General features: G+C 55.2%; 1 protein-coding gene across 9 annotated transcripts in view; it reads right to left on the reverse strand.

The window, feature by feature from the left end:
• PRRC2B (proline rich coiled-coil 2B) overlaps window positions 1-25,882 on the reverse strand; it is an 85,883-nt gene extending 60,001 nt beyond the window's left edge. For 7 of the 9 annotated variants that reach the window (XR_008549618.1, XM_037492896.2, XM_037492893.2 and 4 more), the window contains exon 1: window positions 25,837-25,882. The gene's annotated coding sequence lies outside the window, so the exon portion shown is untranslated. Of the gene's footprint in view, window positions 1-18,386; window positions 20,787-25,134; window positions 25,210-25,836 lie in introns of those variants that run through there. The other 2 variants (XM_037492894.2, XM_037492895.2) reach the window with 2 other exon arrangements.
• Between the last annotated feature and the right edge of the window lie 813 nt (window positions 25,883-26,695).

Consider the following 26,695-nt stretch of genomic DNA (forward strand, 5'->3'; position numbering starts at 1 on the left):
AGTAGGAACACAGAACACACCCCCAACCCCCACCCCCCACCCCCACACACAAATTTAAGTCCTTGATATACTCTGGTTTCTCTTCAGCTCATATAAATCTTTTATCCTTGGGCCTCCCCGGTGGCGCAGCGGTTGAGCGCTGGATTGCGAAGCTGCCCGCGGCCTCTGCAGCGCTGGTTCGATCCCCGGCTGCTCCCCGGCCACCGGCGAGGGTCCCACATGGCGCGCAGACCTCTCCTGCCGCCCGCTGCTCCCCTCAGCAGTGTCCTTCGGTCCTTCTGCCTGCTCTGCTCCCCGCTCTGGCTCTGGTGAATTCTCTCACCCTCCCGCGCTTCTGACTGTACCCAGTGCATGTATAAACAAAACAAACAAACAAACAAACAAACAAACAAACAAATAAATAAATAACATGCCTCTATTAATAAATAATTAAATAAATCTTTCATCCTTTACTAAAAGTCCTGGAGGTTGCCACAATGTGGTGACGGCTGTCTCAGCGCTTACCATTTAGTCAGCAAACACAGGACCCTGAACTATGTTTTTGTAAAGACCACAAGCTAAGAATGATCTTCTTTATACATAATATGTAGTGTATGAATACACACGTTTGCATAAAAAAAGGAAATTGGGGGACACATGTAGAGAAAGTCTGCTAAACCTAGGTCTAAAACAAGCACCTTCGGGCCTCCCCGGTGGCGCAGCGGTTGAGCGCTGGGTTGCGAAGCTGCCGGCAGCCTCTGCAGCGCCGGTTCGATCCCCGCTGCTCCCCAGCCACCGGAGGAGGGTCCCACACAGCGCGCAGGCCTCTCCTGCCGCCCGCTGCTCCCCTCAGCAGTGTACTTCGGTCCTTCTGCCTGCTCTGCTCCCCGCTCTGGTGAATTCTCTCACCCTCCCGCGCTTCTGACTGTACCCAGTGCTTATATAAATTAATTAATTGAAAAATTAAAAAAAAAAAAAAAAAAAACCAAGCACCTTCTTGGGCCTCCCTGATGGTATACGGGGTCCAGTCTCAGCACTATGAAGCTATCAGCAGCCACTGCAGCAGGAGTTCGATCCTTGGCCAGGGAGGTGATGTAAGAGAATAAATTTTTAAATAATTGGTTGTCTTCCCTGAGAGTCTCTCCTCGTGGGGGTGTGTGGGCGCCGGACTCTGTGTTGCTCTCTGAGGGAGCCCTGCTCGGGCCTCAGCAGATGTTTTCTCTCTGGACGTGACCCACACAGCGCAGCAGACCTCTCCTGCCTCTCCCGCTGCTCACCTCAGCAGTGTATTTCAGTAGAGCAGCTCCCAACTCTATCTCTGGTGAATCCTCTCACCTCCCCTGGCCCCCATACCTCTGGCCTACACCCCAGTTCTTGTATGCATGAATAAATAAATCTTTAAAAAAAAAAAAAAAAAAGAAAAAGGTGGTACAGTCAGACCTGGCCCAGCCTGGGCACCCCCAAATAGACCTCAAAGCTCAACCAGTGGTCTGAGTAGGGATCATCAAAAGAAGGGCCCAGGCAGAGGGGACAGAACACATGCTTGTTACCCACCAAAAGGGGACAATCCCATGAACGACAGCAAGAGGGACATGTAGGGACTGTGCAATGTGACAGCCTGAACAAGAAATGACGTCGTCCTGGGTCCCAGGGCCTGTGAACATCACCTCTCACGGCAAAAGGGGTTTTGTGGCTAGAATTAAATCAAGGACCTCAAGCTGGGAGGGTTGCCCTGATGGCGTGGGCAGCTATTGCATGCATAAATAAATCAATCTTTAAAAATAAATAAATAATACATAAAATAAAAATAAAAAGTGCTAATTCCTAGTCACGATCAGAAAATTCTCGTTCCCATAGATACCGGTATAACGTCTTCTTAAGAACCCATCAGCCCAACTTCCGCCAGGTCACTGATACAAAAGCTTCCTTTCATTCTGCACTGGCCAGGCCCATGGCAGAGGACAGAGTGGACACAGCGCTCCCAGTGGGAGACTCGCTGGCCTCTGAAGGGACCACACCCCCACTGGCAGAGGGGAGCCCTGGGCAAACGTAAACTTGGTCCCCAAACCCTGGGAACTGAGAAGCATGGCCAACGACTACTACTGTCTGCAAATGTTGAACCGTGCCCTCCCATACATTCAACAGTCAGCTAGAGCCACTGCACCTGCACTGTGTGGGGACACGCCTTCCGCCCTGAGACCAGTGTGGGACGGGCATACACCCCAGACTAACCCTGCACTAGACCCGTCCGTGCAGTTTTCTGCACACACACATCCCCCTTCCGTCAAGTTCTGCCTTGCTGGGCACATTACTGGCCTCTGGAGATCTCAGCATCCCCAGCTACAGAATGAGGGGCCAAGACAGGACCTTGCAGTTCCCACACATCGATGTTACTACCCATAGCCATGGGACTACAAATGATTTCCTGTCAGAGCAGCTGGCCCTCAGCACACACAGGGGACTGGATGCTGTATTCCAAATAAGCCCGGGTGCCGGCAGGCAAAGCACCTGAGTCACCACTGCTATGGAAACAGCACCTGTGGGGGCAGGGGCCGGGTACGTGCTCACTATAACACCCCACAGTTAAACTGCGCTGATGGGGGTGGGGGCTTCCCTATGCAGCAGGGCCAGCAAACCAGTCAGCCCCCACACGTTCACTGAGGCGGTGCGTGAGCTAGCCACTGCCTGGCCCTCAGCGACGGGCACAGCGCCGAGAGTCTCAGGAGAAGCCGGCTTTTCCTGGACGCAAACCCATCGCCGGGGTTTCCTCAGATTGTCTGCCTCTCCCACGAAAGCGGCACCAGAACTGGGCGGCCCAACCCCATAGTTTCCGGCCACTCGCCTGCCAGCTGGTTCCCACAGACATCCGCCAGGAGCACTGACCGGTCGCCGGGGTTTAGCCAGTGTCCAAGCATCTGCCGAGCTTCTACTCCTCAACACGCGACAGCCGCATGGGCTCACACTCGCCCGCCAGCCTGGCCGGACGGCGGAGACACACGGCAGACATCTGGGTGTGAGTCAGCAGCCGGCAGAGCACACCTTCCCGGTGGGTCCCCGCGCTCACTAGGCCTGACTCGGGCCCGGGCCCGTGGGACGCACCAGCTCCAGCAGGTGGGCACAGGTCCCCCAAGCTGGCTACTAGCCACGGCTTCCGCGCTGCTTTCTCTCCTTTGTGTAGGTGAGGTAATTCATTTTTGTCTTTTCCTCCAAACAAAGTCTACTTTGGCACATCACTATCACCTGTGACACAAATGCAAGCCAAGGTGCCTGTCTGCGCCCCACCCTCACTCAGGGTCCCCTCCTTTCCCGAGGCACGCATGGCCACAGGACCCCAGGGCATTTCAAAAATGGCTGACCCGAAAGAAACACTGCCATCAGGCAGAGAGAAAAAGGCCTAAAATCCGCAGGAGGACAGACAAGACAGCTTCAGGGAACAAAGAAAAGGACGCTTCAGAGGAACCAGGTCTGCGTATCTTGGCAAGTTACCTACAGAAACACTCAGAGAAGCCCAGGCTTTGCTGGAACAAACCACCAGAAGAAACTGCCAACAAAGGCACCTTATACCCAAGCCCCGCCTCCCCAGACAGCAGTCCCACCTGTCAGACAGGTACCGAGACAGCCTGCTATCACCCACCAGAGGGAGAGTCTCAGGGACTCCATCTTATCAAAAGCCATTTGTGGGTAACAGGATTTATTTCACTCCACACCTGGTTGCCAACCAGTGTCAGACGCCTGTCTGGCCAGGGGCCTGGGACAGCCCGTCGCTCACGCACCAAGAACCCACAGTGACACATGGAGGGGGGCCCAGTGGCTCTCCGGAGACCAGGCATCCCCTGTGCATTCTCGCGCCTCATGGCAGCCTCCCGGAAGACACTCCGCCATCAGCCCGCAGAGAAAGGTCCAACGTCACAAGGCCACCAAGAGTGGCAGCCAGGCTGGGAGCCCAGAGGGCCCGCTCCATGCCGCTGCGGCCTCACCTATGGGAAGGTGAACGTGGACAGGCAAGACACCACTGGTTCCGAGGGTGTCCACCCAGGCCCCATGGCTGCCTCCGGCCAGGTGCACAAGAGGTGGCACTGGACACTGTCTTCAGAAACAAGTGCTCATTTTATTTATGCCACCAAACACCGCATTCACATCTGAGGCAAGCCCAGCTGCTATATTCTCCACGGGTCCCCCGATCCCAGTGACATTTGGTTAGAACATCTGCCCAGCCCTCAGGACACTGGGAGACTTCACCCCATGGCCAGCCCAGCTCTGCTGAAACCAGGAGTTCAGGTGGGGGGGGGGAGCGCGGGGAGAAGGCGAGGTGGGGCACTTCTGCAGACAAAGAATGCACAAACCCCAAAAAGTACGACATGACAGGAATGGCAACGGATAGCCGGCTGGGTAAGCTCATCAGGAAACGACCGCGCAGGCCAGGAAGGGCGCGACCACCAGAAGGCAAGCCCGGGACGTCTCCGTCACCAAGTCAGAGCATCACCTCAAAATTCAGACGCGAGCTAAATCCAGTCCGAACTTCTTCAGCATGCCAAGTCTGCAAAATAGAACTTGAACCTAAGGGCGGCCCCAGCCACCTACTTGAAATTCTTGGCCATCGCTGCCCACTGAGTGGGCCAGACACCTAGCCGCTGGGTGGGGTAGGCGTGGCGACAGTGGAGACTCAGGGGCTCCGTCTGTGGAGGGCCAAGCAGTTGGTCTCAGCACTTAAAGGGGCAGAGCTGCTTCCCATCAAACTTTGTTTACAGGGGCAGCAGGGGTGCCAGAACTGGGCTATAGTTGGTTGGCAGACCCATCCGGAGGGAGCAGCAGGTAGGTGTGGGGGGGAAGGTCCAGCTGTAAGGCCAGCTCTGCAAAAAGGGTTTCAGGCTCTGCTGGCAGGACAGGCAGGGGGGCCCAGCTGGCTGTGCAGGTGCCCCTGCAGCTCTCTCCCCCTCCCTCTGCAGCCACATGGCTACCCTCTACCAGCTCGTTCCACAGGAGCCCCACACCCCCAGAAAAGCAGGGGTGGCTTTCGAGAGGAAGAGCACCCCCATTCCTCCGTTACCTAGCAGTCAGGAGCCGGCCCATCTGGAGAGCTACAGCCCTTTCTGGCAGAACCGAACCAGGTCCCGAGCACCTGCTCAGACACCGCCCATCGCATCCCTCTCACCCAACGCACTGGCCACCCAGTTGCCTCCCACTCCCACCACAGATCCCACCCCATCCCTGCCCATCTCATCTCTCTAAAACATGGGGTTTGCTTCTGTTCCCCCATGCCACACTGGCTGTGAAGTTAGGCCTGTTTCCTCAAGGATTAAGTAAAGAGAAACACACTGCTACCCACCTCGCCAACTAGCCCTGTGGTCAGGAATGAATCTAAGAAACACAACACAGAGGCCGGGGTCCACTGACTGTGGAAGCTTCCCGGCGAACAGCAGCTCAGGTGCCCTCTTCCAACAGCAGCTCAGGTCCCCTCTTTGCTGCTCAGCCCCCCAGGGAGCCTAAGAGGTCAGCCAGACCCCTCCTTCCTCCAGAGGAGGCCAGTCCCCACCTTGGACCCTCTCACCCTGCCACCAGTGCCCCCCACACAACACACTCTGTGCGTTCTTTAGGAGCCTTGCTGCAGAGAACAGGCATTCAAAATCACCAGGGCAGGGCCTCCCCAGTGGCACAGCAGTTGAGCGCTGGGTTGCGAAGCTGCCCACAGCCTCCGCAGCACCAGTTGGATCCCTGGCCGCCAGGTGAGGGTCCCACATGGCGCGCAGACCTCTCCTGCCACGCCCACTGCTCCCCTCAGCAGTGTATCATCAGTCTGCCTGCTCTGCTCCCCGCTCTGGCTCTGGTGAATTCTCTCATCCTCCCGCGCTTCTGACTGTACCCAGTGCTTGTATAAATAAATCTTTAAAAAAAAAAAAAAAAAACCACCAGGGCCAACATTTAGGATAGGCTGGCAGACCCTTTAATTAATTCTCAGGAGACAGATGCACTTTCATTCTCAGAAAACCCTTCTGAGATAAACATGAGATAAACACTCAGCTTTTAACCACCACACTGCTCTAGGTTTGGGGTCCTGCCCCATACCCCACAGGCAGGGTCTATCCATATTTTATTTTATTTATATTTGTATTTTTAAAGATTGATTTATTTGGGCCTCCCCGGTGGCGCAGCGGTTGAGCGCTGGGTTGCGAAGCTGCCCGCGGCCTCTGCGGCGCCGGTTCGATCCCCGGCTGCTCCCCGGCCACTGGAGGAGGGTCCCACATGGCGCGCAGACCTCTCCTGCCGCCCACTGCTTCCCTCAGCAGTGTACCTCGGTCCTTCTGCCTGCTCTGCTCCCCGCTCTGGCTCTGGTGAATTCTCTCACCCTCCCGCGCTTCTGACTGTGCCCAGTGCTTGTATGAATAAATAAATAAATCTTTAAAAAAAAAAATTGATTTATTTATACAAGAACAAGGGTACAGGCCAGAGGCACGAGAGGATGAAAGGATTCACCAGAGACAGAGCAGGGAGCAGAACAGGCAGACTGACGAAATACCCTGCTGAGGGGAGCAGCGGGCGCGACAGGAGAGGTCTGCTGTGCCGTGTGGGACCCTTGCCGGCCAGGATCGAACCAGCAACCGGCGCTGCAGAGGCTGCGGACAGCTTCACAGCACTGCCTTCAACCACCTGCGCCACCATGGGAGGCCCTCTATCCATATTTTAATGAAGGCTTGACCAGCACGGTCACCTGCTGGCCTGCCTCTGCCCCTAGGTCCATGGTTGACCCATAAAAATCATAAAACACTGTTTACAAATTTTAAACAGGTGTGCGGTTTAAAAAAACTGTGAATATAATTTCCAGGAAAGCTCAAAGAGGTATGCAGACAGGGGGAGCCTGCTGCCCCGCCGCTTACACCCCGCTCTCCCGCAGGAATGAGGTCACCTGTCTCAGGCTGGACTCTGGCACCAGAGCAAGGAGGATGCATCCAGCGGCCTGCCTCTAGCAGGAAGAGCCTTTCTGGGGCCCAGAAGAAAGCAGTCCTGGCACTGCCGGCAGCACCGCGGAGACAGGCAGGGCTGCGGGAAGGCGGGCCCTGGGCGAGCCCCCAACAGGAAGGTCCTGCTCTCCTCTCCTGCACAACCTGGACAGGAGACCCACCCGAGAAGGCCGACTGCAGGAGCAGGGGTCACTCGGCGGCACAGGCACAATCACCGCCACCATCCTCCCGTCCCTCCCACGAGCAGGGGGCAGTGTCCGAGCTCGCGCATGCGATGAAGTGGCAGCAGAAGACAGGTGAGCCCAAGGCCACCCCCGCCCCCCAGATGCCACGGCCACCAGGACGACAGTCCTCCCAGAAGAGCTGGCAGAGACACCTGCGGCGGCGCGTGAGGACAGCAGCGGCGGTGCAATGACAAGCACACACGCTCACTGGAACACAAACGTTCACGAGGTCAACTCTGCTTTCCCACAAGCACGCACACACCCCAGAAAGGGCCCTGGTCAATCCCCTTCAGTTCACAGAAACACCGGTTAGTGCGCCTGGCTAAGCACAGCAGGACGACACCAGCTTTAAGCCTTCCCAAACCCCCTCAAATGAAAGCAAACACTAAAGAGAACCCAAACGATGGACAGTTCGGGCAGAAAATAACAGACGTGAATGGTAATATATTTAGTAGCTTGAAGGATCCCACAGACAAGGCGCCAAGGGGAGGCTCCCCTCCTCACAGCACATCTGAGCTGGGGGCGGAGTCCAAGTGGGCAGACTGGCTGAAAGGCCCAGGGCACCTCCCCCCATCCCTGCTCTGGGGGTAATTCAAGAGACAGCTAGACTGGGGCGGGGCGGGGGCAGGGCAGAGGGGGTGTGTGCTAAGAGAAGCAAAGCGAGAGCCCCAGGAATAAATATTGGGCCTCCTGGCCCCTTGGCCTCGCCCTCCCAGGGAGGTGGCAAACATCCCCACACACCCCCAGGCGAAGGCGCAGTCTCTGCTTGAAAACCACAGACTCAGACCTTAGCATCCAGGAATAAGACAAGGCCAAGGCCAATCTAACGCCCACCAGCCCCCTTTGCTGGAAGAACGCCCACTGACCTACCCACCCGTTTCCCACCAGCTGTGGGCGCCCAGGGCCCAGACAAACCACACAGAGAAACTTCTTCATGGAAGGTGGAGGCTAAATAAAGAGACAACCAAGGAGAGGAAACAGACCAGGGGTCAACAGAGGCAATGCAAAATTAACAGACTCAGAAAATTTACATCCCCCCCCCAGCCCCAAACAAAAATGGGATTTTTTTCTTGAGTGACAGAGAAAAAGACAAAGTTCTAGGCAGAATTAAACATACGACAACTAAAACCCTATGACCTCAGGGTAAGACAAAACCCAGCTGGGGGAAAAGCTACTAAGCGTCTGCCCAGTCCTGGAACCCGTCTGGTCAGAGACCAGGCCTGGTGATGCCACAGCCAGGAGGAGCCAAGGGACCTAAAGGCCGAGCGTGATGCGGTGGCCTCGGCAGAGAAAGGGCTTTAGTGAGAAAGCAAGGAAACCCAAGCAGACGTCAGTCAGCAACAGCGCACGCGCGCGCAGTGAGTTAGCCCTGACAACCCAGCCACTTAATGCAAGATGTTTCCACCAGAGGAGACTGCAGCAGGGACGCAGGAACTCCAGCTTCTCTGTAAACCCAAACTACTCTAATAAAAACTTTTGGAGTTTTTAAATTTTACAAGAGATGGAAGATAAAGTCAAAGAGACCTCAGAGAAAATTACGAGATGAGCGCCAGCATCCTCCCGCCCAAAAAAACCTCAGTGAATCCACATTCAACGAGGTGTTGCAGAAACAGGAAAAAAAGGGGGGAAGAAATTGTCCAAAAAAAAAAAAAAATACAAGAGACGTTCCTGGGCCTCCCCGGTGGTGCAGCGGTTGAGCGCTGGGTTGTGAAGCTGCCCGCGGCCTCTGCAGCACCGGTTCGATCCCCAGCTGCTCCCCGGCCCCCGGAGGAGGGTCCCGCATGGCACGCAGACCTCTCCTGCCGCCCGCTGCTCCCCTCAGCAGTGTCCTTCGGTCCTTCTGCCTGCTCTGCTCCCCGCTCTGGCTCTGGTGAATTCTCTCACCCTCCCGCGCTTCTGACTGTACCCAGTGCATGTATAAATAAATTAAAAATAAATAAATAAACCCTTAAAAAAAAAAAAAAGGAGAGAGAGACGTTCCTAGCGCTGAGGCACCCAGGGTCGCCAGGGCCCAGCGGGTGCCAGGGTAACGAGGCGGGAGGCGCACAGGCACAACAGGGCCTCTGGGGACGTAGGTCTAGGCACATGGACAGGAGCATCTGAAAGGCCCCAGAGAGGGACCACCAGAAAGAGCACCTCTCACCAGCATCGCCCCCTCCTGGCGTCACCCCAGAATCCAATACGCAGCTGACCAAGTGTGGGGACAGACGTCCAGACTGACTCACAAAGGACTCAAGCCTCCCACTTCCTCAGGAGGCCGTGGGAGTAACACCGGAGGCAGCTGAGGCAAAGGACGCCGCGTGGAATTCCCACCACCACAGCCGTGAGGCTTCCCTCCTCTGTAAGTGTTCTGGTCCTTTCCCAAGAAGCCCAAGCATGTGCCTGAGGGGGCACGCCAGGTCTAAGAGAAACCAATTCCACTAATGGGGACCCACCCAAAGAAGACACCTGGTTCCTCCCTGACATGGTGGCACCAAGGAGCCAGCCGCTGTGGAAGTGGCCTTCGGGCATCCACTTACTTGAGTCAATAAATGTCCTTATTGTTGAAGACAGTAGGTAACTATCACTGGACGCTCCAGTCACCCCGGTGGTGCACAAACCAGATCTACGAAACAAGGGGACCCATACAGAGGCACCAGGGCAGGTCCCAGAATGACACCCAAAGGAAGCCTGGACCACAGATGTGCTGCAGAGCAACCCGCCTCGATGAGGGCAGGGCAACCATGCCGGCGAGAGTGGACCCGACAGATTAGCCAGTCAGTGTAGCTGGACAATTAGAGTGTCACACCTGCTGCATGTTATTATAGCATCTGTAAAAAGTACAAGACACAGGGCGGGCCTCCCTGGTGGCGCAAGAGTTAAAGACAGAGCTATCAAGTTACTGGCAGCTACTGCAGCAAGAGTTCAATCCCTGGCCAGGGAGCTACCCACATGGCGCAGACCTCTCCTGTCTCCCAGCTGCTCCCCTCAATAGTCTATTTCAGTAGATCCGCCAGTTCTGCTCCCCACTCTGTCTCTGGTGAGTCCTCTCACCTCCCACACCTCTGGCCTGTACCCCAGTTCTTGTATGCATAAGTAAGTAAATCTTTATAAAACTAATGCTTTGATCAGTCTCGGTCCTTTGCATTCTCATATAAATTTCAGAATCAGGGCCTCCCCGGTGGTGCAGCAGGTTGAGCGCTGCGCTGTGAAGCTGTCCACAGTCTCTGCAGCGCGGATTCGATTCCCGGCTAGCCAAGGAGAAACCCACATGGCGAGGCAGACCTCTCCTGCCTCGCCCACTGCTCCCCTCATCAGTGTCTTCAGTCCTTCTGCCTGTTCTGTTCCCCACTCTGTCTCTGGTGAATCCCCTCACCCTCCTGTGCCTCTGACCTGTACTCCAGCTCTCATATAAATCTTTAAAAAGAATTTTAGAATCAATTTCAATTTCTAAACAAAATAGTAGGAAAAAGGCCCGTTGGGACTTTTATTGGAATTAGATGGAATCTAGGCTCAACTTAGGAGAACTGACGTCCTTACAGAGGAAGGACGACTCTCACACTCGGCTGGTGGGCGGGCCGACTGGCGCCCTCCCAGAAAAGAGGCGCTTTGAAAACACCACTAGAATGAATAAAAGTTACACTCACATAACAGAACACTATTTGGCAAGAAGAATGAATAAACTCACAGATAACCACATGGATAAAACTCGAGAAACATAACGCTGAAGAAGCCACATACAAGAAAGAGTTGTTCAAAATGAAGAGACAACCCACAAATTAGGGGAAAATATTTGTATTCCACACAACCAAAAGGGACTGATTATCAAAAATTAGGCAGGGCCCTCCCCTGGTGGCGCAGCAGTTGAGCACTGGGCTGCGAAGCTGCCCGCAGCCTCTGCAGTGCCAGTTCGATCCCCGGCCGCCAGTGAGGGTCCCACATGGCACGCAGACCTCTCCTGCCGCGCCCACTGACCTCTCCTGCCGCGCCCGCTGCTCCCCTCAGCAGTATATTTCGTCAGTCTGCCTGTTCCATTCCCCACTCTGGCTCTGGTGAATTCTCTCATCCTCCCACACTTCTGACTGTACCCAGTGCTTGTACAAATAAATAAATAAATCTTTAAAAAAAAAATTAGGCAGAAGAACCCGAAAGGACACCTCTCCAAAGAGAAAATGCAAATGACCAACAGGCATACGAAAAAATGTTCAACATCCCTTATAATCAGGGAAATGCAAATCAAAACCAGAGTGAGATACCACCTCACAAGGGTGAGAATGGCAACACCAAATGCTGGCGAGGGTGCAGAGAAAACAGAGCCATCTTACACTGCTGGTGGGCATGCACACTGGTCTAACCACTATGGAAAGCTGTGTGGAGGCTCCTCTAATTACTAAAAATGGATCTTCTATATGACCCAGCGATTCCCCTCCTAGGAATCTACCCAAAGGACACAAAGACACTTAATTTGAAAGGAAACCTGTACTCCTATGTTTACTGCAGCACTATTTACAATAGCTAAGCTATGGAAACAACCTAAATGACCAAAAACAGATGAATGGATCAAGAAAATGAGGTATATATACACAGTGGAATACTATTCAGCAAAAAGATAAACTCATGCCATTCACAACATGGATGGAGTTAAAAGGGATTATCTTCTGTGAAATTAGTCAGGAGGAAAAAGAAAATTACTGGGCCTCCCTGGTGGCGCAGGCAGTTGAGCACAGCGCTGTAAAGTTGTCCGCAGCCCTGCAGCCTCTGTAGCGTGGGTTCAATTCCGGCTGGCTGGGGAGATACCCACAGGGCATGGCAGACCTCTCCGGTCTCCCCTGAGCAGTATATTTCAGTCAATCTGCCAGTTCTGCTCCCCACTCTATCTTTGGTGAATCCTCTCACCCTCCCACACATCTGACCTGAACCCCGGTTCTTGTATGCATGAATAAATAAACCTTTTAAAAAAAAGAAAAGAGGGCCTCCCCGGTGGCGCAGCGGTTGAGCGCTGGGTTGCGAAGCTGCCCGCAGCCTCTGCGGCGTGGGTTCGATCCCCGGCTGCTCCCCAGCCACCGGAGGAGGGTCCCACATGGCGCGCAGACCTCTCCTGCCGCCCACTGCTTCCCTCAGCAGTGTACCTTCTGCCTGCTCTGCTCCCCGCTCTGGCTCTGGTGAATTCTCTCACCCTCCCATGCTTCTGACTGTACCCAGTGCTTGTATAAACAAAAAACAAACAAACAAACAAATAAATAAACATGCCTCTATAAAATTAAAAAAAAAGAAAAAAAGAAAAGAAAAAGAAAAATATTGGATGGTTTCACTTGTAAGAGGAATATAGGGAAACTGATAAAAGGGTCAAAAAAAAAAAAAAAAAAAAAAGACAGGGCCTCCCTGGTGGCACAAGGGGCTAAGCACCACACTATGAAGCGATCCTCAGCCTCGGTAGCATGAGTTCGATCCCCAGCTGGTCAGGGAGCAACCCACATGGCGCGGCAGACCTCTCCTGTCTCACCGGCTGCTCCCCTCAGCAGTGTATTTCAGTCGACCTGCCTGTTCTGTTCCCCACTCTGTTTCTGGTGGATCCTCTCACCCACCGCATCTCTGGCCTGTACCCCAGCTCTTGTATGCATAAATAAATCTTTTAAAAAGCTTTAAAATAATATAAATAAAAAGACAAAACTTGCAGGCAAAGTATAGATTTGCGGCAAAAAGCAGAGGAGGGGGAGGGAAGAGCTCAAGGGACCATGATGACAGTTCACGGGTGACATGGTGGTGGGAGATTTATGGGGACTACACTTGAGGGGAGAAATCAAATATTGGAGGGCCTCCCCGGTGGCGCAGCGGTTGAGCGCTGGGTTGCGAAGCTGCCCGCGGCCTCTGCGGCACCGGTTCGATCCCCGGCTGCTCCCGGCCACCGGAGGAGAGTCCCCCATGGCGCGCAGACCTCTCCTGCCGCCCGCTGCTCCCCTCAGCAGTGCACTTCGGTCCTTCTGCCTGCTCTGCTCCCCGCTCTGGTGAATTCTCTCACCCTCCTGCGTTTCTGACTGTACCCAGTGCATGTATAAACAAACAAACAAACAAACAAATAAATAAATAAAAACATGCCTCTATTAAAAAAAAAAATACTTAAAAAAAAAAAGAAATCAAATATTGGACAAAAATGAACAATGTAAGGGGGAAAATTTCAATCAAAAGAAAAAAAGAACAAAAGAGTTATTTCATAAGACTCGGGGAAATCCATCATTAAAACATGATCGGTGGGCATCTATAGACATGGTATAATTTTATTTTTTTTTTAGATTTAATTTATTTATTTATTCAAGCACTGGGTATAATCAGAAGCACAGGAGGGTGAGAGAATTCACCAGAGCAGGGAGCAGAGCAGGCAGAAGGACCGAAGTACACTGCTGAGGGGAGCAGCGGGCGGCAGGAGAGGTCTGTGTGCCATGTGGGACCCTTGCCCTGCGGACGGCGATCGAACCGGCGCTGCAGAGGCTGCGGGCAGCCTTGCAACCCAGCGCTCAACCGCTGCGCCACCGGGGAGGCCCAACATGGTAGAACTTTAAAATGAAAAACTGGGGCCTCCCCGGTGGCGCAGCGGTTGAGCGCTGGGTTGTGAAGCTGCCCGCAGCCTCTGCGGCGCCAGTTCGATCCCCGGCTGCTCCCGGCCACCGGAGGAGGGTCCCACATGGCGCGCAGACCTCTCCTGCCGCCTGCTGCTCCCCTCAGCAGTGTACTTCGGTCCTTCTGCCTGCTCTGCTCCCCGCTCTGGTGAATTCTCTTGCCCTCCCGCGCTTCTGACTGTACGCAGTATTTGTATAAATAAATAAATAAATCTTTTTAAAAAAATAAAATAAAATGAAAAACTGGGCCTCCCTGATGGTGTGGGGATTAAAGTATCAATGCTATCAAGCTATCCCCAACCATCACGACATGAGTTCGATCCCCAACCAGGGAGCTAACCCAAACAGCACAGCACACCTCTCCTGTCTCCCTGCTGCTCCCCTCAGTGTATTTCAGTCAATCTGCCTGTTCTATTCCCCACTCTGTCTCTGGTGAATCCTCTCACCCCCCCCCCCCACACACACACCTCTGGCCTATACCCCAGTTCTTCTATGTATAAATGAATAAATAAATCTTTTTAAAAATTTTAAATAAAATTTAAAATTATTATAAGTAGGAAACACTGGGAAAAAACAAGCATCGCTACCCTTTGGTAGATTGTGCCCCCTCAGAACAGATAATAGGTGATCTGAAAAAGGACATCAGCACCCATGCGCAAGAAATGATTATACATGCCACTTTCAGGAAAATCCCAAACTCTGACAAGCAAAAATATTTGAAATGCAGTGCAATAAAACAAGACACAATTCAAGTAACAATAACCCATTCAACTGGGAGATTTGAAACTATTAAAAAAACTTTTGACTTAAAGGGAAACGCAAAACCATAGCTGCAGACTACCTAGAAAACTGCACAAGTAAAGAAAACACTACATATCAAAACATTTAGAACAAAGACAAACTTGTATTCAGAGAAAATTCAATAATCTAAAGCTTTAAATTCCTAATAGGACAGAATGAAATTAAATTAAGCATTCAGTGTAAGTCAGGAGAAAAGAAACAATTGATTACAAGGGAGAGCTGAACAATGAAGAGCCAAAAAGCAATTTAATGAACTGAATACATGTGAGTAAGGCCGAATTAAAAATTAGTTCTTTGAAACAAGAAATAAAATAGATAAACGCTAAGAGATGGTACTTCCACCCTCATTTCATAGACAAGAGCCAAAGCCCAGAGAGGCCAGCTGGCTGGTCCGAGGTCACTGTCAGGGAGCTAGGTAAGGGGTGGCAGAGTCTGAACCTGAACCTAGGTCAGTGGATCAGATATCCAGGCCAGCTCTGGTAGTGTGAGCTGTTTATGAGGGCCAGGCCATGAGCCCCAGAGGATGGCCCCAGGGCTGGCCAAGGGTCCCAGAGGCCCAAGATACAATGCCCAGAGCATCTGGGGCTCTGCCCATACTCCTGAGGTCTCCTGGGGTCGTGGTGCACTAGCAGTGCCAGTCTGGCTGTGGGGGGAGGTGGAATCTGAGTGGACACTGCATCAGGAACTCTTTACTGATAGTGGGCCCTCACCCCTGGGTCTACCCTGAGTGTCCCCAAGTCACAGCCCAGCCTGCGTGGGCTACTTACGGGCACGCCTCACCTACTTACACACACCTGGGCTGAAGCCGGCACAGGACTCTGGCTAGTAGTCCACCTGCAGTCTGCAGGTACTGGCCTCCCCCACTTCTAGATATGCAGTCAATTTAACAAGGAAAAAATGACAGTATCAATGTACAGCTGGGGAGGCAGCTGAACAGATGTGCCAGCCATACACCCCCCTCCCCAAGGTCAAAATTTACAAGGATCTAATAAGTGAAATAATGATATAGGACACAGCCCTATTTCAGTTTTTCCTCCCTTCTCCATCTCCAAATAATAGTAAATAAGCAAGTGAGAAGTGCTTTGCAAATGCCACCAAAATCTGTGTTCTGTACTGTAAAATCTGATTTAGTGGAGAACAGAAATTGGACACGGCATTTGTATTGGATTGTTCCTTCTAACCAGATCAAGGCCGTTTCTGAGGACAGCTGACACGTAAACAGCGACAGGATTGAGGACTGGATGAATCCTTGGGGTCACAGAAAGCAGGAGGCCCCAGCACAGAAGCTAGGGTGGTGTCTGGGAAGGGTCCAGGCCAATGAAGGAGTCTGAGTGACCTGGCCAGGAAAGAAACAACACACTATGCCAGCCTGCAGGCAACCACTCCCCCCAAAACAGGCATGTCTGTTTGAAAAACTTCCATGAGCCAGCTTTGTCATCAGTTACCTTTTTAACTAATGATGTTACTTATATACATTCAGTGCAACAAGTTCAAATGAGGGCCTCCCTGGTGGTGCAGGGTTTAAAGTCTCAGCTCTCGTCAAGCTATCTCCAGCCACTACAGGCCGAGTTCCATCCCCAGTCAGGGAGCTACCCACAAGGCGCAGCAGACCTCTCCTGTCTTCCCGCTGCTCCCCTGAGCAGTGTATTTCAGTCTGTCTGCCTGTTCTGTTCCCCGCTCTGTCTCTGGTGAGTCCCCCACAGCTCTGGCCTATACCCCAGTTCTTGCATGCATAAATAAATCTTTTTTAAAAAAATTCAAATGATAGTGAAGTGTGCAAAAAAGTCAATCCAACTCAACAGGCAACCACCAGTACCTTACGCGGGAGGTAGATTCTCTGCATCTTCTCAGCTTAACAGTGGTTTGTGGTCTTCGAGTTTTATCCTACAAATGTGGGGAGTTAGAATACTGTGCTACAACTTGCTCTCTTCTCTGAATACACCGTGCTCACCTTTCCAATACCCTTACACCCTGGGGCCAGTCTTCCTGCCCTACCTGCCAGCTCTAGGAAGCACATTTGTAATTTGTGTCGTCCAAAGCTCTTAAAAGTAAGAGGGAGAGGTAGGAGATGAGGTCAGGCCTGTGGGTTTGTCACATGGGCTTCTGGGGCCTGCAAGCACCATGCACCCCACTGAACTCTGCCTCCCCCGTCCTCCCACATACACGAAACAGTCCACCTTCCTCCTGCTGTCCTCCTCCTATGGTGGTCCCCACTCTCACCCTGGACAAGGCAGAAAAGCTGCTGCACGGGTGCCTCCGCAGGTGGGAAGAGACTCCAGGGCAACTGGCACTAGGCCACAGGCAAAGGCTCCCTCAGCTGAGGAGAGGCAGGCGGTGGCTAGCCAAACAGTCATTGCGGCTGCCCGGAGGACCCGGGTCACCAGCTGGGGTGGTGCAGATGGAGGCCCTGGGGAGGAACAGGCCAAGGCGACTCTGCACGCCCCTTCCAGACCCCCCAGTGCTGAGCCTCCTTCAACAAGTAGGGTGTTTGCTGGGCTCCTCCCACCTTATCCCTTTGCTCTTTGGTGAAAATAAACAGATACCGGGAGAATGGGGGACACTAAAAGGGGTGAGCTGGTCTAAACATTCAAAAGGAACACACCCCCAGACCCACATGCTGTTTTCTTCTCTGAGCCCAGAGGCCGCAGGCTCCCATCATGAGGGCGGTCACTCACGGACCACCCATCAGGCAGGGCCTGGTCTCAAGAACCAGAAGGGAAACCCCCCCTCCCCAAAAAAGGCTACATGTCCCCAAGAGGCCTGCAAGGAACACCAACCTGTCACTTCAGCAGGGAGAAAGAGGCACTGTTGTTCTCACTGCAAAGACACTAACTTCACTCACTGTTTATAACACCACCGCGCCGCAAAGACCTCGCCCACGCTAACAGAACCCGGACCCAACTCCAAAACCACCCCGGACTGTGCAGCCTCTTTGCCCTAACAAATTCACATCACAGCACCCTCCCCCCAAAACTCCTGTGTCAACACCAAAATAGTTCCCAGGTCTCCAGAGAGCAGCACTAGACAACAGAACCCATTCTTGACCAGTGGCCCCTCAGGATGCACTGTTAGGCGCGGTCCCAGGTGGGCAAAGAATCACAGGGGTCTTTTCTTTCCTAAAAAGACAGGAAAAAAGTCAGGGGATAAAGCTGGGGAGCTGTCTATAAAATAAAATGCCTATTTACAGCCACACCTTCCGCATGCTGACAGTTCCTCAGGGTTCCCGTTCCCATCTGCTGGAAAACAGAACCATTTTCAAGACAGCACTCGTGTGGCGTTCAGGAAGGAATTCCAGGAGGTTTCCTTTTCTTCCTGCACTTCTGGCCCCAGTCTGATTACTGTAATTGATATGGGTTTTTTTAATTTATTATTTATGCATATAAGAACTGGGGTACAGGCCAAGGTGCGGGGGTGGGTGTCATCAGAAACACCTAGAGGATTCACCAGAGACAGAGCGGGGAACAGAACAGGCAGAGCCACTGAAATCCACTGCTGAGGGGAGCAGCGGGCGAGACAGGAGAGGTCTGCTGCGCCATGTGGGTAGCTCCCTAGCCCGGCTGCAGAGAGCTTCAGCCTCATAGGTTGCGTCTTAACCCCTTGCCACCAGGGAGGCCCTGTAATCGTTACATTGTTTTTAAGGTCCAGGTAGACCAGCAAGAGAATGACAAGGTTTCTGGGTTGATGAGGTTGCCTGCACAGTGCTAAATGTCTCACAGTTCTCACCACAATACTAAGAGGCAGGGTCCATGCCCCACTGCAGAGAATGAGCCAGAAGCTCAAAGAGGTAAAGCAAAGGAGCTTTGTTTCAGGTCACCTTGCACCCGTGAACATACCTCTCTCTATTCCTCCAGAGACGGGCGCCCAGAACTCTCCCAGAACAGGCCCAGCACAAGCACAGGGTGGCAGGCAGCTTCTACGTTGCTGCTAGGTGGTACTTCCCTTGGAGAGAGGGAGGGATAGTCCCACAGGAAGGACCTTGGTGAAGTGTCTGAGCTCTGGCAGGCAAAGGCAGGGGCTCTTTGATTTGGGTCTAAATCTTCGGCAAGTAGATCAGAGCTTAGCACACAATTAGAAACACCAACATCTAGTAAACAAACTAGCCCCAAGTGTATAAACCTACCGACTCCAACCCCCCAGCCCCTGAGCGAAGGCTGAAGCCAGGATCCATTAATAGCTACTGTTTATTGAGAGCCTGCTTGCCCTGTGCCAGGTACCTTTATAAACACTTCAGTATATGACCCACTGAGTCCTCCCCCCAAGTCTAGAAGGAAAGGTGTTACTATCACATTTTGCAAAGAGAACAGAGTCCCAGAAATGAATCACTGGCCCAGGTCACCCAAGTCCAAAGTGGTAGAACCTGGATTTGAAGGTGTTGACCTCAAAGCCAGGGGGGGGCTACTCTACCAGAAAAGGAGCAGGAACAGAGAAGGCAAGGCAACCCGAACCCTTGGGGTGAAGCCTCTCTAGGTTCAGGCTAAGAGCACCAGCCAACAGCACCAGCAAGGGCCCAAGGGCCAGAGCACAAGCCAGCCCAATCCAGCCTTCCCTTCTGAAGGCACTCAGGGCACCCGCTCTCCTGCGGTAACCAGAGGGCCTGGAGGTCAAGTGGCTGGGTAGGGGCCTGGGCAGATCTGCACAGGGGCCTCTGTCAGGAGGTGCAACCAGACCTGAGCCCCAAATAAGTTCCACAGCAAGAAAGAGTAACAAAACCCCCAAGGGCTATGAAATACGAGCCTCCAGAGGGGCCCAGTGAGAACTCCAAAGGAAGGCCTCTGAATTGCCTCTGCCAGAATCTACTGTACAAAGCCTGCACAGAAGCCTCTGTGCTAAGGTTTCAGCATCATTTTAGTTGATGCTGAAAATCCAACTCAGACCTGGCTGGCTGGGCCTCTCTACAACCCCTCTGGTCCCCACGCGGCTGTCACGTAACGGGAGGCCCATCCAGCACTGCTGAGATGACAGTCCCACCTAGCAAACCCCACGAGCCTTTCATACTATAGCCGGCCTCCCACAAGGACTGCACAGATTTGGGAAACAATCACCTTGTAGTGACCCCAAAAGGTTATTCCTTTACAAAAGGCCACCGTTCAGAATACTATATGCTGCTGCATCTAAATTGACACAAAACTTGTTGGAAGAGGAGTTTAGCAGACTTCTTACCAAAGTGCCACTCAACTGGAAGAGTTGGCGGTACAGAAACATACAAGTACATACAAATTATGTTGTTAAAGAGAAACCTGGCAGAATTTTACCCAACCTGTGCAATATCCAGAAATTAGAAATATCCCAAATACCCAATAAAAAGTGGCTACAGTCAGGAATATCTACAAAGTAGCCTCTGCAGTGGCTTAAGCAGGTGCTGTAACCCAGGCGAGGAGGTTTGCTTGGTGACAGGGCATCGTGCTTTAACAAGAGTAAGGGTGTGGGTGTGTGTGTACGATGTGCACAGTCTTTTTCTGGAAAGGATCACAAGAAACTTCTGGTAGTGGTTTCCTTTCAGAGAGGCTGGGGAAGAGCTCCTGCCCTTCAACACAGCTTCGATTTTCCAGGTTCTTATTTAAGTCTACTGGGAATACCGGGGCCATGGGATTAAGAGCTATTTTTGTTTTCTTCTTCACACACTTGTGTATCTTCCTAAACTTATTTTTAACGCATTAAAAATGTGGTAGATTTGTGTAGACTAACATGGAAAAACACTCATGACGTATTTTACAATGCAATTTGCAGTTTAAGAAAATAGCATGATCCCTTTTTCCCCCTAAAAACCTAGCCACAAGGGGTCACATGGATGTGTGCACTCAGAGGATAAACACACACAACTGTCAACAGTGGTTACCACCTGGGAAGCTGGAGGAAATGAAGAGCTCTCAGGTTTTTCTTTTCACAATCAGTAGGTCACCTTGCTAAATAATTTTCAATTAGAAAGACTGTCTTCCACATTATGCTTCGGGACAAGTTTCCACCTGCCCAGGACCTCTGACCCGCACGGTCCGTCCAGCCCCATGAGGGGTCACGAGAGCACATGCACAACCGCTCTCCCGCAAACAAACTCTCCTCTGCGGCCCATTCATGTCAACTTAGAAACACATTTTTAATATTCCAGGGCTCCGCATACTATTTTCAAGGTGTGCATATTCAGGGCCTCCCTGGTGGTGCAAGGGGTTAAGCACTGCACTATGAAGCAATCCACAGCCTCTGCAGCATGAGTTCCATCCCCAGCCCAGTCAGCCGAGGAGCAACCCACATGGTGCAGCAGACCTCTCCTATCTCGCCCGCTGCTCCCCTCAGCAGTGTGTTTCAGTCAGTCTGCCTGTTCTGTTCTCCGCTCTGTCTCTGGTGAATCCCCCCCACCCTGCATCTCTGGCCTGTACCCCAGCTGTTGTATGCATAAACAAATAAATCTTTAAAAAAATGTGCATATTCAAGACTGCTAACATTTCCCAGAAGGCCCTCCCTAACCACTGAGCTCCCTAGGCCTCTTACACAGGGTTACCGGAACCCCCGTGCTCATCCTACACTAGCCCTGTGATCTAGCAGTGGATTTCAGTAGATCTACCTGGTCTGCTCCCCACTTTGTCTCTGGTGATCCTCTCACTCCCCACCACCCAGCACTTCTGGCCTACACCCCAGCTCTTCTATGCAAAAATAAAAATCTTAAAGGAATAATTCCTTTTAAAAATGGTTCAAATGGTGAATTCTAAATACATATTACCACAGTAAAATATAATTGTCTAAAAAACTATCCTTAAGTTGTGGAAAAGTGCCATAAAGAAAAGCATTAGGGGCGGCTCCACTGACCCCCATCTCCGGTCTGTGAGGTCCGCTGGGGGTGCAATAAATTTTCCCTTCCTTTGAAAAAAAAAAAAAAAAGAAAGAAAGAAAGAAAAGCATTAGGGAGCCAAGAGCCCCCAGGGCTGATGACAAATTTAGGCTGAGAGTCCCGAAGACTCCTTAAGGCCGCCACCTTCTCCCCACTAGAACATAAGCACCTGAGGCTCACAAGTGGGGTGTCCCCAGGACAGTGTTTATTTTTGCACAGAAGATCTGGAGTCTAGACCAGAGACAGAGTGGGGAGCAGAACAGGCAGAATGACTGAAATACACTGCTGAGGGGAGCAGCGGGGAGACAGGAGAGGTCTGCTGCGCCATGTGGGTCAGCTCCCTGGCCAGGGATCAAACTCAGGCCATACTGGTGACAGCCTGAGACTTAACCCCTAGGCCATCAGGGAGGCCCCAACAAAATGTTTAAATCAAGACACTTGTCTAGACTCACCAGTAAATGGAGCAAAGATGCCCCTCCCCCCCACTCCCAGCCCCACTTGCCAAAGGGCTCAGCCAAGACTGAGACATCCAGAACTTAGTGGCCCATGAAGGAAGCTGCCCTGGGCAGGAGGCTGGAATGGAAAGTGGCAAAGGCTGAGGGAGAAAACCCATCGGGTGCCAAAGGAAGAGAGACCCTGCTCTCTGACCCAAACACAGTTCTGCTGGGAAACCACCAGCGAAGCAGCGACACCTGCATGCACAGCCTCAGAGAAGGGAAATGGAAAATGATCACATAAAGTTCCAGTCATGATCACAGAGAGATCCTGGGTCCATCCGTATAACAGCAATAGTTTGAAAGTCATATTTTCAATAACTTAGGGATATAGTGTAACATGAAAGGAGAAAGTTAACTGTAACATACACACAGGCATAAGGTATTGCTGCAATTTGGAAAAACACACTAGTCTTTACCGTGTCACCTCTGGATGGTGTAGTGAGAGGGGTGACCTTTTCTTACTGTCATCTTTATTCTTTTCAGTATTCTCTAATTTTTTGGTGAAGATGTTACTTTTATGAACGGGAGAAACACTAAAAATGCCCTGTATAAGGCCTGGCAACAGCAGATGCCCACGGACACCTCCTGGAGCAGGCACAGCTTTGTGCAGCTCAGCTCAAGCCACAAAAGCAACAAGTCAGCAACAAGTCAGCGAAGAGCAATGCTCAGCCTGGCTTCCGGCTCTAAGGTAAGTAAGCCTCCTGCCAGGCAGACCCCTCGTGCCCACAGCCCAGTGCTACCCCCACAGCAAGAGGCAGGCCTCTTGCTCCCGGGGAGGTGGCTGGTTCAGAAGGCACCTTCTAACCCTACGAGCCTGTCATGAGCAGCTTTATTTCCCCAGAAGGTCACCATCACTCCCCTCTCTCATCTCCAGCACAACAGGTAGACCCTTTATTTCTTCATCCCCTCAAAAATAAGGCCCAAGCTTCCTAAGGCTATACAAGTTTCAGGGAGAATCTTGAAAAAGAAACAGAATTGCAATTTCAAAGAAGACAGTCAGCCAGCCCTGACTAAAGTCTGCGATTCTGAGCACAAAGCCCAACAGAGCTCTGCCACAATTTCATTTTTCGGGGAGAAATTCACCGCTTGAAAACGCAGCCCTCTCCCACAGCCGCCGCCCTGAACACAATCTGCACGCGGAGCAGTGGAGAAGCCTCATTATCAAATTTAGAAAGACATGGACGGCCCCCCTTGGTCTATTCTGGTTTGAAACAGAAACCACCAGACCTGCTCCTTCTCAACGGTGGCATCATGAGACATGACCGGCGCGCGGCCACTAGCACCGTGAGTCAGTACTCGGTGCAAGGAAAAAAACTTGAAAGTACAATAAAAATAATCCACGAAGAAAAAAGAACTGAAATTTTAAAGGCGTGGGGGATGGTGAACGCGGACAGAAAGGCCAAACACAAAAACCCCCGGGCAATTCCAGGGCGCTGGAATGGGTTCCGACTCGCCATTCCTGAAATTCCACTCTCCCGAGGCTCCCTGGCGCTCCCTCCCCCAGGCCTTTCTTTTTATCCATTTGGATGTGAAAGAAATGGTTGGGAAAACTGGGTGCCCACCGGGGTGGAGACAAGGCCCCTCGGCTGGGCGAGCAGCTGAGGGAACCCAGGGTTACTCAGACACGGAGCCCACGGCTGCTCCGTCTCCTCCCCTCACTACCCAGCCCACAGCCCAGGGTCAGCCAGGCCCAGGCCGGGAGGGGAGCAGAAGGATGCGCAGGAAGCAGTGGGAACTGCAAGGCAACACCGCCCCGCTGAGAAGTCCAGTCCCGCAGCCAGGAGACCACCTGGGTGAGGGTCCAAGGAGGTCTCAAACAACCAAACCAAAGCACGATGGCTGTGGGAAACGCCAGAGCAGCCCGAACTAATTTCCCCCCTGGACCGCGGAACCACTTCAGCCCAAGCAGCGCGGGGCCGGCCCGATGCAAACAAGGGGCAGGTTTGGCCAAGAGGAGACCCAGGCCTCCGCGGCCCTTTCACTAGCCTCAGTCCTTCCGTGGTCGCCAACGAACAGCAGACACCAGGTTTGGCTGAGCCCGGGCGCTGGTGCTTCCAGGCAGGGAAGAGGGAACCCCACTGGGAACAGAGCCTGAGGGGGGAGATGTTACAGTGTCAGCAACCAGGAGAGGGAAAGCAAAAGGCAGGAGTGAGGAGCAAGAAAGCAGAAACATCCCTGAACAACAAAAACAACACACATTTTCATCACCCTCCTAAGGGGGGAAGCGCTTTGCTGTGACTCTGATGTGAGGCTCCCAGGGGCCCCCCCAGGCGCCCAGAGCGGGGCATAATTACTCCCATTTTACAGATGCGGGCGCCGAGGCCCAGGGCCTTGCGTAAGGCAACCTAATGAGGCCCGAAGCCAGCTCGTCAGGCTCCAAGGAACACGCACTTGCCCCAACAAGCAGGAGGCTCCCCAAATAATTATCTGCCATTCCCGACGGGAAGCAGTTGCCCTCAAAAGGCCGCGCTCCCTGAGGCTCCCTTGTTGCTTAGATTCCCGTCTCTTCCACCCGGCGCAGCCTCAAAGGGGGCGGGCACCCCTGCAAGGGCAGAGGCCCACTGAGGCACAAGCCAGGGCTACTCGGCGTGGGGAGCTCCCCTCGCCCATCCTGCCTCCCGGCGGCGGCTCCGAGCGGCCCAGGACCGCGGGTCGCCCCGTCCGCTCCTGGGCGGGCACCTGTGGCAGCGCTGGGCTCGGGGCGGCCCCACAAGTGGTGACTGGCACCCGGGGCTCGCGGGCGTCACCGCAGCAGCCACGGGGAGCCCCGGGGCGCCAGGCGCCCCTCACCATCCCCCCGAGCCTGGGAGGTGGGGGGAGCCATGGCCCCACAAACGCCCCAGGCAGCAGCAGAATCTGCACCCCAAAGCCTGGGCCTCCCACCGCCGCGCCGACGGGGCTCGCGTGGCTCCAGCCGGGTCCACAGACACCCTCCGCGGGGGGGTCACGAGCGCCGGCGGCTGGAAACGTGTGAACCCCCGGAACGCACACGCGCGGGGGGGGGCGGCGGCCTCCGGGGCGTCCACTCAGCCCTTCCGCGGGCAGAGGCCCCACAGGTTTCTCGCCGGCGGCCATTTGGAGAACGACCCGCGGGGGGGCCGCCCCAGCCCCCCGCGCCCCTCCCGTCCAGCTCGCCCCCCCCGGGCCTGGGGGGGCCGGGCCTCCCGGCGTCGGCCAGGGCAGCCCGGCGAAGGGAACCCCCACCCCGCACCCCGGTTCCGCCGGCGGACGCGCCCCCCGGGGCCCGCTCCGGGGGCCGCTCACCCGCGGGGTCACCGAGGAGGAGAAACCCCATCTGGCGGCCCCGGGCGGCGACATCCTGTTTATGCTGAAGCGCCGCGGCCCGCGAGCGCCCCGCGCCGCCCAAACCACCCCCGGGGCCCGCGTCCCCTCGCGGCGCCCGGCCGCAACTTCGGGGCGCTGGGGGGCGCCCGCCCAGCCGGCCCCCCGGAACGGCCCCGCGCGCCCGCCCCGCCCCCCCGGGTCGCAGGAGGCCGGGGTGGGGGCGGCCGGCCCGGCCCGGCAGGTCCAGAGCCCCGCGCGGCCGCGGCGCCGGGACCGGGGGCGGCTGAGGGGGCGGCTGAGGGGGCGGCTGAGGGGCCGGGGCGGCGGCGGGGGGGGGCGGGGGGAGGGGAGGGGAGCCGCCCGCCCGCCCGCCCGCCCGCCCGCCGGGCCCAGGCCGCGCGGCGCCGCCACAACAATGGCGAGCGGGCCCGCCGCCCCCAGGCCGCCCGGCCCCGGCCCCGCCCCGCCCCGCCCCGCCCCGACCCCGGCCCGGGCCCAACGGCGGCGGCGCGGGCGCGCGCGACAAAGGCCGGGCCGGGCCGGGCCGCGCGGTCAGTCAGAGGCCGCCAGACAAAGCCGGGCCGCGCCGCCCCGGCGCCTCCATCTTAGCGCCCGCCGCCCCCGCCCGCGCCCGCGCCCGCGCCCGGCCCGGCCCCGGCCCCGGCCCCGGCCCCGGCCCACCTGGTCTGGCTCCGCGGGCGCGACGGGCCGGGCGATGGCGGCGGGCGCGGGCGGGCGGGCGGGCGCGGGCGCGGCGGATGGCGGCGGATGGCGCGGCGGCTCGCTCGCTCCCTCCCTCCCGGCTCGCAGGCGCTGCTCGCTCGCTGGAGCCTCCGAGCCCGTCTGCCGCCGCCTCCCGCTCGCGCGGCTCCCCGCCCCCCGCGCCGCCCCCGCCTCCTCCGGCCGCCTCCCCGCCCGCCGGCCCGCGCAGCGCCCCCTGCCGCGCCGCCCCGGGAGCGCGCCCCGCCCGCCGCCGCCCGCCCCGCCCCCCCCGCCCCCGCCGAGGCCGGCGCGCCGGGGGAGACGGGGGGCGCCGGGGGAGGCGGGGGGCGCCGGGGGAGGCGGGGGGCGCCGGGGCGCCGGGGGAGGCGGGGGCGCCGGGGGAGACGGGGCGCCGGAGGAGGCGGGGGGCGCCGGGGGAGGCGGGGGGCGCCGGGGGGAGGGGCAGGCCCGGCCGGGAGCGCCCTGCGAGCGGGGGAGGGGAGCACGGGCCTCGGGGAAGGGCCCCGGAGGGGCGGGAGGTGGGGTGTCGGGGACGGCGAGGCAAGACGGGCTGTGGGGGCCGGACGGGGAAAAGGCCGGAAAGGGGGGCGGGAGGGGGCCGGGGAGGGGCCGGGAGACGGGGGCTCCGGAGTGGGGGGCGGGAAGGGGGAGGAGTCCCTGGGTTGGGGGGCCGGAGCGGGGAGGCGGCCCGGGGAGGGGTGTGGGGGCGAGAACCGAGGAGACGGGTCCGGAAGAGGGGGGCTGGGATCGAGGGGGCCCGGGGCGCCGAGGGCTGCAAGGGGGGGCGGGGGGCGAGCCTGGGTGTCCGCCCCGCCCC

Source organism: Talpa occidentalis, unplaced genomic scaffold (assembly GCF_014898055.3).
Source record: "Talpa occidentalis isolate TD23 unplaced genomic scaffold, MPIMG_talOcc4v2.1 talOcc4.7, whole genome shotgun sequence".
In the NCBI taxonomy this organism is placed as follows: domain Eukaryota; kingdom Metazoa; phylum Chordata; class Mammalia; order Eulipotyphla; family Talpidae; genus Talpa; species Talpa occidentalis.